This window comes from Balaenoptera acutorostrata, chromosome X (assembly GCF_949987535.1).
Source record: "Balaenoptera acutorostrata chromosome X, mBalAcu1.1, whole genome shotgun sequence".
In the NCBI taxonomy this organism is placed as follows: Eukaryota; Metazoa; Chordata; class Mammalia; order Artiodactyla; family Balaenopteridae; genus Balaenoptera; species Balaenoptera acutorostrata.
This window is the reverse complement of record NC_080085.1, coordinates 26,464,914-26,480,465: the sequence shown is the minus strand read 5'-3', so window position 1 is coordinate 26,480,465 and position 15,552 is coordinate 26,464,914. Positions and strand designations below refer to the sequence as shown.

At 37.2% G+C, this 15,552-nt stretch overlaps 1 pseudogene; it reads right to left on the bottom strand.

The window, feature by feature from the left end:
- Positions 1 to 6,954: 6,954 nt before the first annotated feature.
- LOC103003010 (60S ribosomal protein L30-like) lies at positions 6,955 to 7,296 on the bottom strand (annotated as a pseudogene).
- Positions 7,297 to 15,552: the final 8,256 nt, after the last annotated feature.

Sequence of the window (15,552 nt, the reverse complement as noted above, 5' to 3'; positions counted from 1 at the left end):
CCCACTTGGTTGAGGAAACTGACCTTGGTTACTTAGTTTGGGGAGGCCTAGTCAGGGCCCTTGCAGAGATACATGTACCTTCGCTTGCATTTGCACCAGGTATACAGGGGTGATTTCAACAATGCTGCTTTGGAGATGAATAGACCATAACTGTAATGGAATACTGTAGTCAAAATGGGCATCAGGAAAGTCTTGCCTTAAAGCATTCAGCTATTTCCACCGCACGATACTTACCATGGGTAAAAACGTAATACTACTATTAATAATGGGTGCTTTGGTATGGCGTTTGTGCTTCAAATGTCTTGTGATAGTTAAAAGAAAAGAGTAGCCCCTTTGAGAAAATACATCTTCAAAGACGCACTGGAATTTAAAACCAAACTCCACTGGCACCAAAGTGTCTCAGAAACTTATTTGTCCTGACTCAAAGGTGAGAGAGAAGCAAGGATTTGAGACTAAAGGAAAACACTGTAGAAGATTTCAGCATTATCCTGCAGTGAAGCTGACGTACTATGAATAGTCAGATTGATGGGTAAGCTGGCACTTGGTGGGTAAGCATCCATATACCTTTTTTTTTCAGTTTTTATTGAGACATAACTGATATATAGCCCTGTGTAAACTTTAAGGTGTACAGTATAATTATTTGACTTACAAACATCATGAAATGATTACTACAATAAGTTTAGCAAGCACCCATCATCTCATGTAGATACAACATTGAGGAAATAGGAAAATAATTTTTTCCCCTGTGATGAGAACTCAGGATTTACTCTCAAGTTTCATATATAATATACAGCAATGTTAATTATATTAATCATGTTGTACATTACATCCCTAGTACTTATTTACCTTATAACTGCAAGTCTGCACCTTTTGACTACCTTCATCCAATATCTCCTCCCCCAACCCCTGCCTCTGGTAACTATAAATCTGATATCTTTTTGTCTTTGAAGTATAATTGACCTATAACACTATGTTGGTTCCTAGTACACAACATTCTATATTTCCATACATTTAAAAATGATCACCATGATAAGTCTAGTTGTCATCTGTCACCATACAAAGATGCTACATAATTATTGACTATATTCCCACACTGTACATTTCATACCTGTGACTCATTTATTTTGTAACTGAAAGTTTGTACCTCAATCTCCCTCACCTATTTTTCACCTCTCCCACCGTCATCCCCTCTGACAACCATCCCTTTGTTTTCTGAATCTATGACTGTTTCTGTTTAGTTGTGTTTGTTCATTTGGGTTTTTTTAGATTCCACATATAAGTTAAATCATACAGTATTTGTCTGGCTTATTTCACTTAGCATAATACCCTCTGGGTCTATCCATGTTGTCACAAATGGCAAGATTTCATTCTTTTTATGTCTAGGTAATATGAGTAATATATATGATATCTTCTTTATCCATTCATCTATTAAAGGGGCACTTTGGTTGCCTCCATGTTTGGGTATGCTAAATAATGCTGCAGTGAACATACGAGTGCCTGTATCTTTTCTAATTACTGTTTATGTTTTCTTTGGATAACTACCCAGGAATGGAATTGCTAGATTGTACGGTAGTTCTATTTTTAAGTTTTTGAGGAATCTCCGTACTGTTTTCCATACTGGCTGCACCATTTTATATTCCCATCAATAGTGCACAAGGGTTCCCTTTTCTCCACATCCTCACCAACACTTCTTATTTGTTGTCCTCTTGATAATAGCCATTGTGACAGGTGTGAAGTAATATCTCATGGAGGTTTTAACATGTATTTTGTTTCATTTAAACTCAGCATTTCTTTTTGGGGGGGATTCCCTGGTGGTCCGGTGGTTAGGACTCCGTGCTCTCACTGCCAAGGGCCTGGGTTCAATCCCTGGTCAGGAAACTAAGATCCCACATGCTGCGTGGTGTGGCCGAAAAATAAAATTAAAAAAAAAAACCAAACAACTCAGGGCTTCTTTTTTTGAAATTTAATTTATAAACATTAAAACACAGAGATCTTAAGTGTACATGATCTATTTTGACAAATGTATGCAACTATGAAACCAACATTTAAATAATTATAAAGAACATTCTCATTATCCCACAATGTTCTCCCTTTATCTTTTGTCAATCTCCTTGTGGAGGAAACTACTCTTCTAATTTTTTTCACTGTATATTACTTTTGCTTGTTCTTGAAAGCACTTGTTAACTTATTTATAAATTAAATTTCTTTAAGAGATAGTCACATACTCAAATCTCCTACTTCTTGAGACAGTAGAAATGGTGAGTTGTATTTTTCATGGCATTTATCAATTTCATTTAGCTTATTGAATTTATTGGCATAAAGAGGTTCATAATGTTCTCTTATTACTCTTTTGATATGTGTAGGATCTGTAGTAATGTTCCCTCTTGAACTCTTATACTTTGTCATCTTTCCGATGACATCTTTCCATTCTTTTCTGAACGTTTTAAGGAATCAAATTTGGCTTTGTTTCATCTTTGTTTGCTATTTTATTGACTTCCACCCTTATCTTCCTTATTGTCTACCTTCTACATACTTTGGGTTTGTCTTTTTCTGACTAATATAAAGTAGAAACTTCATTGATGCGAAAACATTCTTCTTTTTCCAATATAGGCATTTAAAGCTATAAATTCTCAACTAAGCAACACTTTAGCAACAGTCTGTACATTTTTACATGTTTTGTCTTATCAGTACGTTTTAAATATTTTCTAAATTTCCTCATGGTTTCTCCTCTGACACAAGTGTAAATAGATTTTCTGGTTATCTTTTTGTTGATGATTCTTTATTTAACTCTATTGTGGTCAGATAATATAATGACTTCAATTTGGGGGGATTTACTGAGAGTTATTTCATGTGCACATATAGAAAATGTATATTCTGTGATTGCTGTGGGAGTAGTATTCAGTACATGTCAATTAGATCAAGTTGGTTAAAAGTGTTGTTGAAATCTTCTATATTATTAATAATTTGTCTCCTATCAACTCCTCTGAGAGAGAAGTGTTAAAATCTACAAATATTATTGTGATTTCCTTTTTTTTCTATCAACTTTGGATTAAGGTATTTTGGAGCTATGTTATTAGGTACATATACATTTAGGATTGTTATGTCTTCTTCATGAATCATTATGAAATGATCCTCTTTACCTCTGTTAATAGTTACTGCCGAGAATTTTATTTTCTGTTATATTTATTTTGCCTTACCAGCCTTCTTATACTTCGCGTTTGCTGGTATACCATTTTCCCTCTTTTTAATTTCAACTAATATATATCTTTATATTAAATATACGCTTCTTAATAATTAAGATATAATTTAATGTTGTTTGTACTAACCATTCTGATAATCTCAACCTTTTAGAATGTTTAATGCATTTATACTTAAATTAATAATAGACATGGTTGAGTTTAAATCTACCATTTTATATTTGTCACATTTCTTTGTTCATTTTTTCTTCCCTTTTAAAAATTATTTTGGTTGAGAATTTTTTGTTTTCCATTTAATCTCCTCTATTGGCTCCTTAGTTATATCTTTGCATTATTTTAGTTATTTTTCTAAGTATTGCAATGTGCCTATATAACTTATAATCTAACCTTGAGTGAATATACCACATCAAGAATAGCATAAGAACTTTCCAATAGTTTAATTCCATTTTACTTTTTCATTCATTTTGCTATTGTTGTCATATATCTTACTTCTATATCTGTGGAACTCCACAATAAATTGTTACTATTTTTTCTTTAAATAATAAGTTGTCATTTATAAAAATTGAGACAAAATATATTTTATATTTACCCATAGAATTACCCTTTAGAACTCTCTTTCTTCCTGTGGAGCTGAGTTTCCATATGGTACAATTTCCTGTTAGAATGATCTTCCTTTAACATTTCTTATAGTACAGAACTGATTATTAATCCTTTCAGTTTCAATTTATTTAAAATACCTTTATTTAACCTTTTAAAATATTTTCACTATAGAATTCTAAATTGACTCTTCTTTTCCTTTAGCACTTAAAAAAAATTCCATTGCCTTCTAGTTTCCACTGTTTCTGATAAGAAGTAATTTATCATAATAATTTCCCTGTATGTAGTGTGTCTTCTTTCCTTTGGCTGATTTTAAGGTTTTTCTTTTTATCTTTTGTTTCTGGCAGTTCGAGTATGATGTGTCTGTGGTTTTACTCTTATTCATCCTGCTTGGAATTTACTGAACTTCCTGAATTTGTGTATTGACGTTTATTCTTCAAATTTGGAGCCATTTTTTATTTTTCCTGAGCTGTTCTCTTTTCTTCTGAAAATCCAACTACATACATATTAGTACGTTTGATATTGTTCCTACTCATTGACGTTCTATTTTCTCTAGATGGTTCATTTTGGATAATTTCTATTAATATGTCTTAAATTTACTGTTCCCTTCTTCTGTGTCCAATCATTTTTTCATTTCATATATTTTCATTCTAGTTCAAAATTTTTTCATTTTGTCACTAAAAGTTCAGATGTGTTTGATAAACACTGGCTATTCTACCCTAATATACCAAAGGAAAAATAGCAATGTCTTAGAAAGATATCAAGATAGAGAAGGACTAGACATCATATATTTTACTCTGAAGGAAGGATATTGCATAGGCCTCTTGCAAGTTACATATATTTTAGATTCCACATATAAGTGATATCATATTTGTCCTTCTCTTTCTGACTTACTACACTTAGTATGATAATCTGTAGATCCATTCATGTTGCTGCAAATGGCATTATTTCATTCGTCTTTTTATGGCTGAGAAATATTCCACTGTGTATATATACCATATCTTCTTTATCCATTCCTCTGTCGACGGACATTTAAGTTGCTTCCATGTCTTGGCTATTGTAAATAGTGCTGCTATGAACATTGGGGTGCATGTATCTTTTCAAATTATAGTTTTGTCCAGATATATGCCCTGGAGTGGGATTGCTGGATCATATGGTAACTCTATTTTTAGCTTTTTAAGGAACCACCATAGTGACTTCCATAGTGGCTGTACCAATTTATATTCCCACCAACAGTGTAGAAGGGTTCCCTTTTCTCCACACCCTCTCCAGCAATTTGTAGACTTTTCAATGACTGCCATTCTGACCAGTGTGAGGTGACACCTCATTTTAGTTTTGATTTGTATTTCTCTAATAATTAGAAACATTGAGCATCTTTCCATGTGCCTATTAGCCATCTGCATGCCTTCCTGGGAGAAGTGTCTATTTAGGTCTTCTGCCCATTTTTTAATTGGACTTTTTTTTTTAAAATTGAGCTGTATGAGCTGTTTGTATATTTTGGAAATTAAGCCTTTGTTGTTTGCATCATTTGCAAATATTTTCTTGCATTCTGTAGGCTGTATTTCATTTTTTTATGGTTTCCTTTGCTGGGCAAAAGCTTGTTTGATTAGGTCCCATTTGTTTATTTTTGCTTTTATTTCTATTGCCTTGGGAGACTGACCTAAGAAAACATTGATATGATTTATGTCAGAGAATGTTTTGCCTATGTTCTCTTCTAGAATGTTTTGCCTATGTTCTCTTCTAGGACTCCTCTAGGTGTCATGCCTTCTACTTAAATCTTTAAGCCATTGTGAGTTTATTTTTGTGTATGGTGTGAGGGAGTGTTCTAACTATTGATTTACATGTGGCTGTCCAGCTTTCCCAACACTGCTTGCTAAACAGACTGTCTTTTCTCCATTGTATATTCTTGCCTCCTTTGTCAAAGATTAATTGACCATAGGTGTATGGGTTTATTTCTGGGTTCTCTGTTCTGTTCCATTGATCCATATGTCTGTTTTTGTGCCAATACCATGCTGTTTTGATTACTGTAGCTTTGCAGTATTGTCTGAAGTCTCGGAGGGTTATGCCTCCAGCTTTGTTCTTTCTCCTCAGGATTATTTTGGCAATTCTGGGTCTTTTATGGTTCCATATAAATTTTAGGATTATTTATTCTAGTTCTGTGAAAAATGTCATGGGTAATTTGATAGGGATCATATTAAATCTGTACATTGCTTTGGGTAGTAAGGCCATTTTAACAATATTAATTCTTCCAATCAAAGAGCATGGTAGATCTTTCCATTTCTTTGAATCATCTTCAATTTCCTTTATCAATGTTTTAAAGTTGTCAGCATATAAGTCTTTCACCTCCTTGGTCAGGTTTATTCCCAAGTATTTTATTTTTTTGATGCAATTTTTAAAAGGATTTGTTTTTTTACTTTCCCTTTCTGATATTTCATTGTTAGTGTAAAGAAATGCAAACAATTTCTGTATGTTAATCTTGTATCCTGCTACCTTGCTGAATTTGTTTATCAGTTATAATAGGTTTTGTGTGGAGTCTTTAGGGTTTTCTATATAGAGCATCAATGTCATCTACATATAATGACAATTTTACCTCTTCCCTTCCAATTTGGATACCTTTTCTTTTTCTTGTCTGATTTTTGTGGTTAGGACTTCCAACACTAGGTTGAACAGAAATCGTGAGAGTAGGCATCCTTGTCTTCTTCGAGAGTTTAGTGGGAAGGCTTTCAGCTTTTCGCCATTGAGTATTGTGTTGGCTGTGGGTTTGTTATAAATAGCTTTTAGTATGTTGAGGTATGTTCCCTCTATACCCACTCTGGCAAGAGTTTTTATCATGAATGGATGTTGAGTTTTATCAAATGCTTTTTCTGCATCTATTGAGATGACTGTGTGGCTTTTGTCTTTTGTTGATGTAGTGTATCACACTGATTTATTTGCATATGTTGAATCATCCTTGTGACCCTAGGATGAATTCAACTTGATCATGGTGTATGATCTTTTTTAACTGTTGCTGGGTTCAGTTTGCTAATATTTTGTTGAGAATTTTTACATCTATAGTCATCAAAGATATTGGCCTGTAATTTTCTTTTTTGGTGGTGTCTTTGTTTTGTTTTGTTTTTAAACAAGCTCTGGACAGTTTTGTTAAGGAAAAATTGTACATGATTTACTATTCACCAGTCTGTTCTGGCATGCTTCTAATGATATCAGAATCACCTGGATCAATGATAGCCAGTGTGCATACTCTGTAGTATTTTCCACATTCTGTGCCCAATGTTATTGCCACTGTAATGATGGATACCAGTTTTGGCCAACATGGCATAATACTCTATTTCAGATTCCTCAAGGCTGGGAAGTTGTTGGCAAGGATGACCAGTTTTGCTTTGCCTTGTCTGATCATTTTCAGAGTCTGCTTCTACCCCAGCAGGTACTTTCCACTCTTCATAATGAGTTGGAGCCTAGAGTTGATTGACTCCAGTGACTTTTTCATCTTCTTTGTGGCCACCATCTTCCTGCCTTAGGTGCGGAACTCCCCCAACCACGTGGAGCTGCCAAGATGGCTGGGGAGCAAGAAAGGTGTCTGGTTTTGATATCAGGGTGATGGTGGCTTCATAGAATATTTTGGGAGTGTTCCTGCCTCTTCAATCTTTTGGGAGAGTTTGAGAAGAATTGGTATAAGTTCTTCTTTGTATGTTTGGTAGAACTGCCCAGTGAAGCCTTATGGTCCTGGACTCTTGTTTGCAGGGAGGTGTTTTTTGTTTTTTTTGTTTGTTTGTTTTTAATTATTACAGATTCTATTTCACTTCTAGTGATCAGTCTGTTCCAATGATCTATTTCTTCTTGGTTCAGTTTTGGTGGGCTGGATGTTTCTAGAAACTTGTCCATTTCTTCTAGGTTGTCCAATTTGTTGGCATATAATTGTTCATAGTATTAGCTTATGTTTTTCTGTATTTCTAGGGTGTCGATAGTTATTTCTCACATTTCATTTCTTATTTTGTTTATTTGGGTCATCTCTTCTTGGTGAGCCTGGCCAGAGATTTGTTGATTTACCCTTTGGTTTACCCTTTCAAAGAACCAGCTCTTGATTTTATTGATTTTCTATTGTTTTTCAGTCTCTATTTCCTGATCTGTATTGTTTCCTTCCTTCTACTGACTTTAGGTTTTGTTTGTTCTTCTTTTACTAATTCTTTGAGGTGGTAGGTTAGGTTGTCTGAGATTTTTCTTGTTTTTTTGAGGAAGTCATGCATTGCTATGAACTTCCCTCTAAGGACTGCTTTTGGTGCCTCCCATAGATTTTGTATGGTTGTGTTTTCATCGTCATTTGTCTCAAGGTATTTTTTAATTTCCTCTTTGATTTCATCATTGACCCATTTGTTTTTTAGTAGCATGTTGTTTAGTCTCCACATAATCTTTTTTTTCTCATTTTCTGTGGTTGATTTCTAATTTCATGCCTTTGTGCTCAGAAAAGATGCTTGAAATAATTTCTATCCTCTTAAATTTGTTGAGGCTTGTTTTGTGCCCTAGAACATGGTCTACCCTAGAGAATGTTCCAATTGAACTTGAAAAGAATGTGTATTCTGGCTTTTGCTTTTTTTTTTCCTGGATGTAACATCTTGAAAATATCAATTAAGTCTAACGGTTCTATTGTGTCATTTAGATTGTTGCCCTATTGACTTTCTGTCTATAAGATCTGTCCATTGATGTGAGTGGTGTGTTAAAGTCCCCTACTGTTATTGTATTCCTGTCAATTTCTCCTTTTATGTCTGTTAGTATTCGTTTTATGTATTCAGGTGCTCCTATATTGGGTGCATATATGTTAACAAGTATAATATCCTCCTCTTGTTTGACCCTTTTATCATTATATAGTGTCCTTTATCTTTCTTCATGGCCTTTATTTTAATGTTGATGACTTTTCATGATCAGGCAATTATATCACTGTGAATTCTACAGAGGCTTTGGCTGCCCATCCTTTCTTGTCCTTATGAAAATGCAGTTATAACTCTGTGAAACCTTGAGAAACTTTCAGCTGCCCATTCTCATCTACCCTCAATGATGAGTGCGAGCAATCCATCAAGGAGGAGATTTTCATTGTGTTGAATTGGTGGTGGTCAACTTTGCCTCACTGCTTCCAGTCCCTCCTAAGTCTGGGAACTATGTTTCTCAGCATCACCTTCAACGCTATAGACCCAGGCTATGGTTTACCAGTGAGAGGAACTCTTGTGAAAATTGGAAAGTAGAAACGATAAAGAAGCTATTATTGCTCAATACATCATGACAATCAGAGGGGCAGGCATCTAGTTCCAGACCACTCTGCAAACTCCGACTTTGTGGTATTTGAAGTTTCTTGGACTTCCCAGGATTGGCAGCTTCTTCACTCATTCCAAGCTTTCAGACTGATGTCACAGTGGCTGTTTCTCTGATCCTTCAGCTATATACTTCCAGGCCTTCACTCTCCTAATTCCCATTTTAACCCCTAATTGCTATATTAAACCTCTTATTTCCTTAATTCTTAGAGTTACTTTTAAAATTCCCAAACCAGACTGACAGATATTCTCAAAATTTCCAAGCAATAGCAATTGTGTTATCTCAAAAATGTATGTCAACCAAAATTATGTTGGCAAAAGTTATTACAAAAATGCATTTTGAACAGTGTGTCATTAATTATTAAGATACCACAAATGTTACCAGATTCTAGCCATAATTATTGCAATAGGTTGAAATACAAGCAAGGCACATTGAAGAGGCATCCTGACATCTCTCTCCCAAATGGGACTTTCTTTCAGATCATGATCATCTGACAAAAGATGTCATAGTACAGAGTTTCATGAACCCTATGATATTACTGATACTTGATAATTTTGACCTACAGAAACAGAAATATCTTATGATTTAACCTAAGTCTATGATAATCTCTTCATTCTAATGGATTTTTAGTGGAACCTATATCATTTTTTCCCATATAGGAATGGTGACTTCTCTTCACAGAATCTATATTGTGTAAGAAGAGAATATTTGCTGAGGGTATGCATGAAGTTATAACTCCCTGAATTCAGATGAGAAGTCTGTGTCTTTGAACTCAAAGCAGCAGTGCCCTCAACCATAGATGATTTCATTTTTTAAATGTTAGGAAAATTTCTTCCTCAAAAATCCTAATATCTCATCAGATGTCTGTCCTATGTCAGGACAGACATCTGGCACCATTGACATTTTGACCCAGATAATTCTTGTTGTGAATGAGGGGTGGGAGGGGGGAGGGGGTGGGAGGGATCCTATGCATTGTAGAATGTTTAGCAGTATTCAGGCATCTACCCACCAGATGCCAGCAGCACCTCCCAGTTGTGACAACTAAAAGAGTAACCAGACATTGCCAAATGTTCCCCTGGGAGGAGGGTGGTAAATCATTCATGGTTGAGAAACACTCTCCTAGATAAAACAGAAATACGATGTTGGCAAGAGCTTAAGGTCTCTCTACCATCAGCTTGTATTTCAATATTCTACCTTACATTTGGTTTTTAATTCAAGATGGACTAAAATCCTTTCAACATTTCAGTAAGGATATTGAATGTTATCAAACTGTGGGATGTGCCAAAAAAATTTTTTTAAAGCGCATTGGCTATAAAGAATCGAAGGAGAGACCATGTTTAATTGTTTACGAGTAGCTGAGTAGCAATTTAGAGTGAGTTCACACTATATGCTGCTGCTGTTTATTTTTCTTTTACATTAGATATAATTTTCATCACTGGGAGATATTACATTGGGTATCAATAAAATATACTATACAATGGATGAGCATGTACTCAACAAAACATCCCTTAATTTTCAAATTCAGCTGTAAACTACTTCCACCTTGACTCACTGAAGCATAATACACAGGAATTCAAACAAAATGCCTAATACTGAATCACTGTGCTCCTAAAACAACACAAGCTTCAACTTGTTTGTTCTCTCTCCTCTTCTCCTGAACTTTATCTTATTTTCTGATGAATTTCAGGCTCACCAAGCAAAACATGTAGCACAAACTAACAGGGAAAACAATCACTGACCTAGCAAGTGAATAGCAACACACTACTAAATGGAGCCTCTTACACAGGGTAGTCCCCTAGCCTGGAGAAAGCAGGCATGTGAAAGCCCAGCTGGTCCTCTCATTTCAGCTGTATCAACAACTAGTACTATTACTACAGCAGAACAGGCTGTTGATGATTCATCTGGAATGTACTTCAGTTTTTAAATTTCACAAGGACCATATATATTCTCCTCAAATAGATAAAATCTACATTCTAACATCTTATTTATTGAACACTTGTCTTTCTAAAATACTATGAACATAAACACACAAAAATCTAGCAAATCTAACAGTTCAGACTACTTTACCTAGAGGATATAATCCCTCTCATCATTTCATTGCTCCTATCACCCCAAGATCTCATCATCATCATGAAATGCCTTTATCACCATGAATTTGGCTCACCAAATTGGGCAATGAGGTTGAATGTCATTAGACTGATTAAGAAAAACAGTTTCCTTCACATTCAAGTAAATCTATGGAAGGAGACTTACATGGATTTGGCAATTTTGTCTGCTCAGGAATTCAGCCACAGCCATTTTCCTTGACCTTCTTCCCAAACCTCAGTGCCATCATGCTGACTTCCCTCCACACTCGCCAAAGAAAACCTTTACTATGGGAATGTCTAGGTTGACTGGAGCTTTATGAAGATTATACTGAACTTGAGACTCTTTTCCATACTATGTATTATCCTAGTCTAAGGAAAACTCAGAATCAACAATGAGAGAATATTTCTACCTTATAAATGGAAAGATTAAGAACTACTTAAGGCAAAATATTTAGCAATAACAAATATGCAAAAGCCTTGTCAGATGGGGTGGAAAATATTACTTCCATTTTAAAAATGAGGCTGTGAATGTGGTAAATATGAACACAATCACACTGCTAATGGGTAGGCAGAACTGGGGATACACACATAGAAATTCTGGAAATGAGTCTAGCGCTACTCCTCCATATCATGCTGTAATAAAAATAAACAGATAGGGGACTTCCCTGGTGGCACAGTGAATCCGCCTGCCAACGCAGGGGACACAGGTTCGAATCCTGGCCTGGGAAGATCCCACATGCCGCAGAGCAACTAAGTCTGTGCACCACAACTACTGAGCCTGCACTCTAGAGCCCGCAAGCCACAACTACTGAGCCCACGAGCCACAACTACTGAAGCCCGCACGCCTAGAGCCTGTGCTCTGCAACGAGAAGCCACCGCAATGAGAAGCCTACGCACCGCAATGAAGAGTAGCCCCCCACTGGCCCCAACTAAAGAAAGCCCGCACACAGCAACAAAGACCCAACTAAGCCAAAAATAAACAAATAAATTTTTAAAAATAAATAAATAAATGGAGAGGTATGGTGCCATTGTAAATAAATATTGTATATATAGCAATAAGATTTCATACAACTCACTCACCACAAAAGAGAAAGAAACATATCCTGTTTGGATTTCCAAGGGGCATTATCTGAAAGAAAACATCAATTTACGCCTCCTTTTGTAGAGAAGAAATAATTGCATTCATGTAAGCTTAATTCCTGAGATTCTGACAGGGTATGAAGGTCATGAACAGACCAAGAAGTCAAAAACCTTAGAGAAATGCAAGTCAAAACTACAATGAGGGGCTTCCCTGGTGGCGCAGTGGTTGAGAATCTGCCTGCCAATGCAGGGGACACGGGTTCGAGCCCTGGTCTGGGAAGATCCCACATGCCACGGAGCGACTGGGCCCGTGAGCCACAGTTGCTGAGCCTGCGCGTCTGGAGCCTGTGCTCCGCAACAAGAGAGGCCGCGATAGTGAGAGGCCTGCGCACCGCGATGAAGAGTGGTCCCCGCTTGCCACAGCTGGAGAAAGCCCTCACACAGAAACGAAGACCCAACACAGCCATAAATAAATAAATAAATAAAAATTAAAAAAAAAAAAAAAAAAACTACAATGAGATATCATCTCACACCGGTCAGAATGGCCATCATCAAAAAATCTACAAACAATAAATGCTGGAGAGGGTGTGGAGAAAAGGGAACCCTCCTGAACTGTTGGTGGGAATGTAAATTGATACAGCCACTATGGAGAACAGTATGGAGGTTCCTTAAAAAACTAAAAGTAGAACTACCATATGACCCAGCAATCCCACTCCTGGGCATATACCCAGAGAAAACCATAATTCAAAAAGAGTCATGTACCAAAATGTTCATTGCAGCTCTATTTACAATAGCCAGGACATGGAAGCAACCTAAGTGTCCATCATCGGATGAATGGATAAAGAAGATGTGGCACATATATTCAATGGAATATTACTCAGCCATAAAAAGAAACGAAATTGAGTTATTTGTAGTGAGGTGGATGGACCTAGAGTCTGTCATACAGAGTGAAGTAAGTCAGAAAGAGAAAAACAAATACCGTATGCTAACACATATATATGGAATCTAAAAAAAAAAAATGGTCATGAAGAACCTAGGGGCAAGATGGGAATAAAGACACAGACCTACTAGAGAATGGACTTGAGGATATGGGGAGGGGGAACGGTAAGCTGTGACAAAGTGAGACAGTGGCATGGACATATATACACTACCAAACGTAAAATAGATAGCTAGTGGGAAGCAGCGGCATAGCACAGGGAGATCAGCTCGGTGCTTTGTGACCATCCTAGAGGGGTGGGATAGGGAGGGTGGGAGGGAGGGAAACGCAAGAGGGAAGAGATATGGGGACATATGTATATGTATAACTGATTCACTTTGTTATAAAGCATAAACTAACACACCATTGTAAAGCAATTATACTCCAATAAAGATGTTAAAAAAAAACCACACTGGAGGGTGATAACTGAATCAGTGGTACACACACACACACACACGCACACACACACACACACACACATATACTGGTATCATTTTTCTATTCTATCTGAGAAAGAAAAAAATCAGAGAATATTTTACTTTGGAAAGAATATACTGAGAACAAAAACAATTTCTAAAAAACTTGTTCGTGGCTCACTGACTTCTGGAATATTCTAAAAATCTAAACTCCAATAAACCTTTTAATCCATAGTAATGCCCTCCTCCATCAAAAGAAGATGAAGCCTACAGGAAATACTGACATGGATAAGCATACAATCCTACAGCTCTCTGTGAAAATATGAAGTACCTGTTATCTGAGTGGGATCTCTCTTTCCAGAACACTAAGATTCTTTCAAGACCCAGACAAAACTGTTGTTTGTTGCTTTGCTTGAGGTTTGAATCACTCACTAATCTTCAAAAAAAAAAAAAAGCACCACAAATATATTAACATAAGGCTTTATGCTATTAATTCAGTAGCATATTCAGTGATCTGTGATCCTTGGCGATCCTTGCCCCATTCAGGAAACTAGAAAACAGAGCAACTATATCTCAAAAAACGGTTGTTGCAAAAGGAACTGAGAAGAACTTTTAATGAGCGGATTCATGGCAGAAAGATTATATAATGGTTCAGAGCAAAGCTATCCACCCCAAGACTAGAAAAGATACTCCAGATTAATGGGATTGCGGGAAACCTCTATGAAAAACATCGACTAAATATAGTCAGTGTTGCATCACTCAGAAAGGTTAGACTTGAGCCTTACATTTCTACCAAGTTCAGCCTCATCTTGAAGGTGGGGTGTGAAGGGAAATCCTGATAAATTTGAGATCCAAGAGCAGAGGGAAGCTGCACTCCCTTTTCCAGAACACTGTAGCGAGGTGGCAAGCGTAAAGAGATTTAGAAATATCTGCACCGGGTGTCTAGGCCAATGGGACTGAGAGCTCGCAGAGTAACTGTGCCCAAAGGTGGAAAAGAACAAGAAGATAATTTCCATGCATCCACAGTGGCGTAGAAAGAACCAAACTGAAGATGGCTTGTAGCTGGGAGTGGGACTTAGCTATGACTCATGGGGACCAATGAACAGATGGGAATAAAGACAACTTAGGGGCTTCCCTGGTGGCGCAGTGGTTGAGAATCCGCCTGCCAATGCAGAGGACACGGGTTCGAGCCCTGGTCTGGGAAGATCCCACATGCCGCAGAGCGGCTGGGCCCGTGAGCCACAATTACTGAGCCTGCGCATCTGGAACCTGTGCTCCACAACAAGAGAGGCCGCAATAGTGAGAGGCCTGCGCACCGCAATGAAGAGTGGCCCCCGCTTGCCACAACTAGAGAAAGCCCTCGCACAGAAACGAAGACCCAACACAGCCATAAATAAATAAAAATTAAAAAAAAAAAAAGAGGGCTTCCCTGGTGGCGCAGTGGTTGAGAATCTGCCTGCTAATGCAGGGGACACGGGTTCGAGCCCTGGTCTGGGAAGATCCCACATGCCGCGGAGCAGCTGGGCCCGTGAGCCACAATTGCTGAGCCTGCGCGTCTGGAGCCTGTGCCCCGCGACGGGAGGGGCCGCGATAGTGAAAGGCCCGCGCACCGCGATGAAGAGCGGTCCCCGCACCGCGATGAAGAGTGGCCCCCGCTTGCCGCAACTGGAGAAAGCCCTCGCACGAACCGAAGACCCAACACAGCCAAAAATAAATAAATAAATAAATAAATAAGAAAATCCTTTAAAAAAAAAAAAAAAGAAAAGAAAAACATGCCTTTTAAAAAAAAAAAAAAAAAAGACAACTTAGAAGATGCCAACTTGCATAGACAGTATATAATCTCCCTGTAATTAGACTGAACCCTGAAAGAAGAATAAGGATAGAGGGAAGAAAGTGAATGA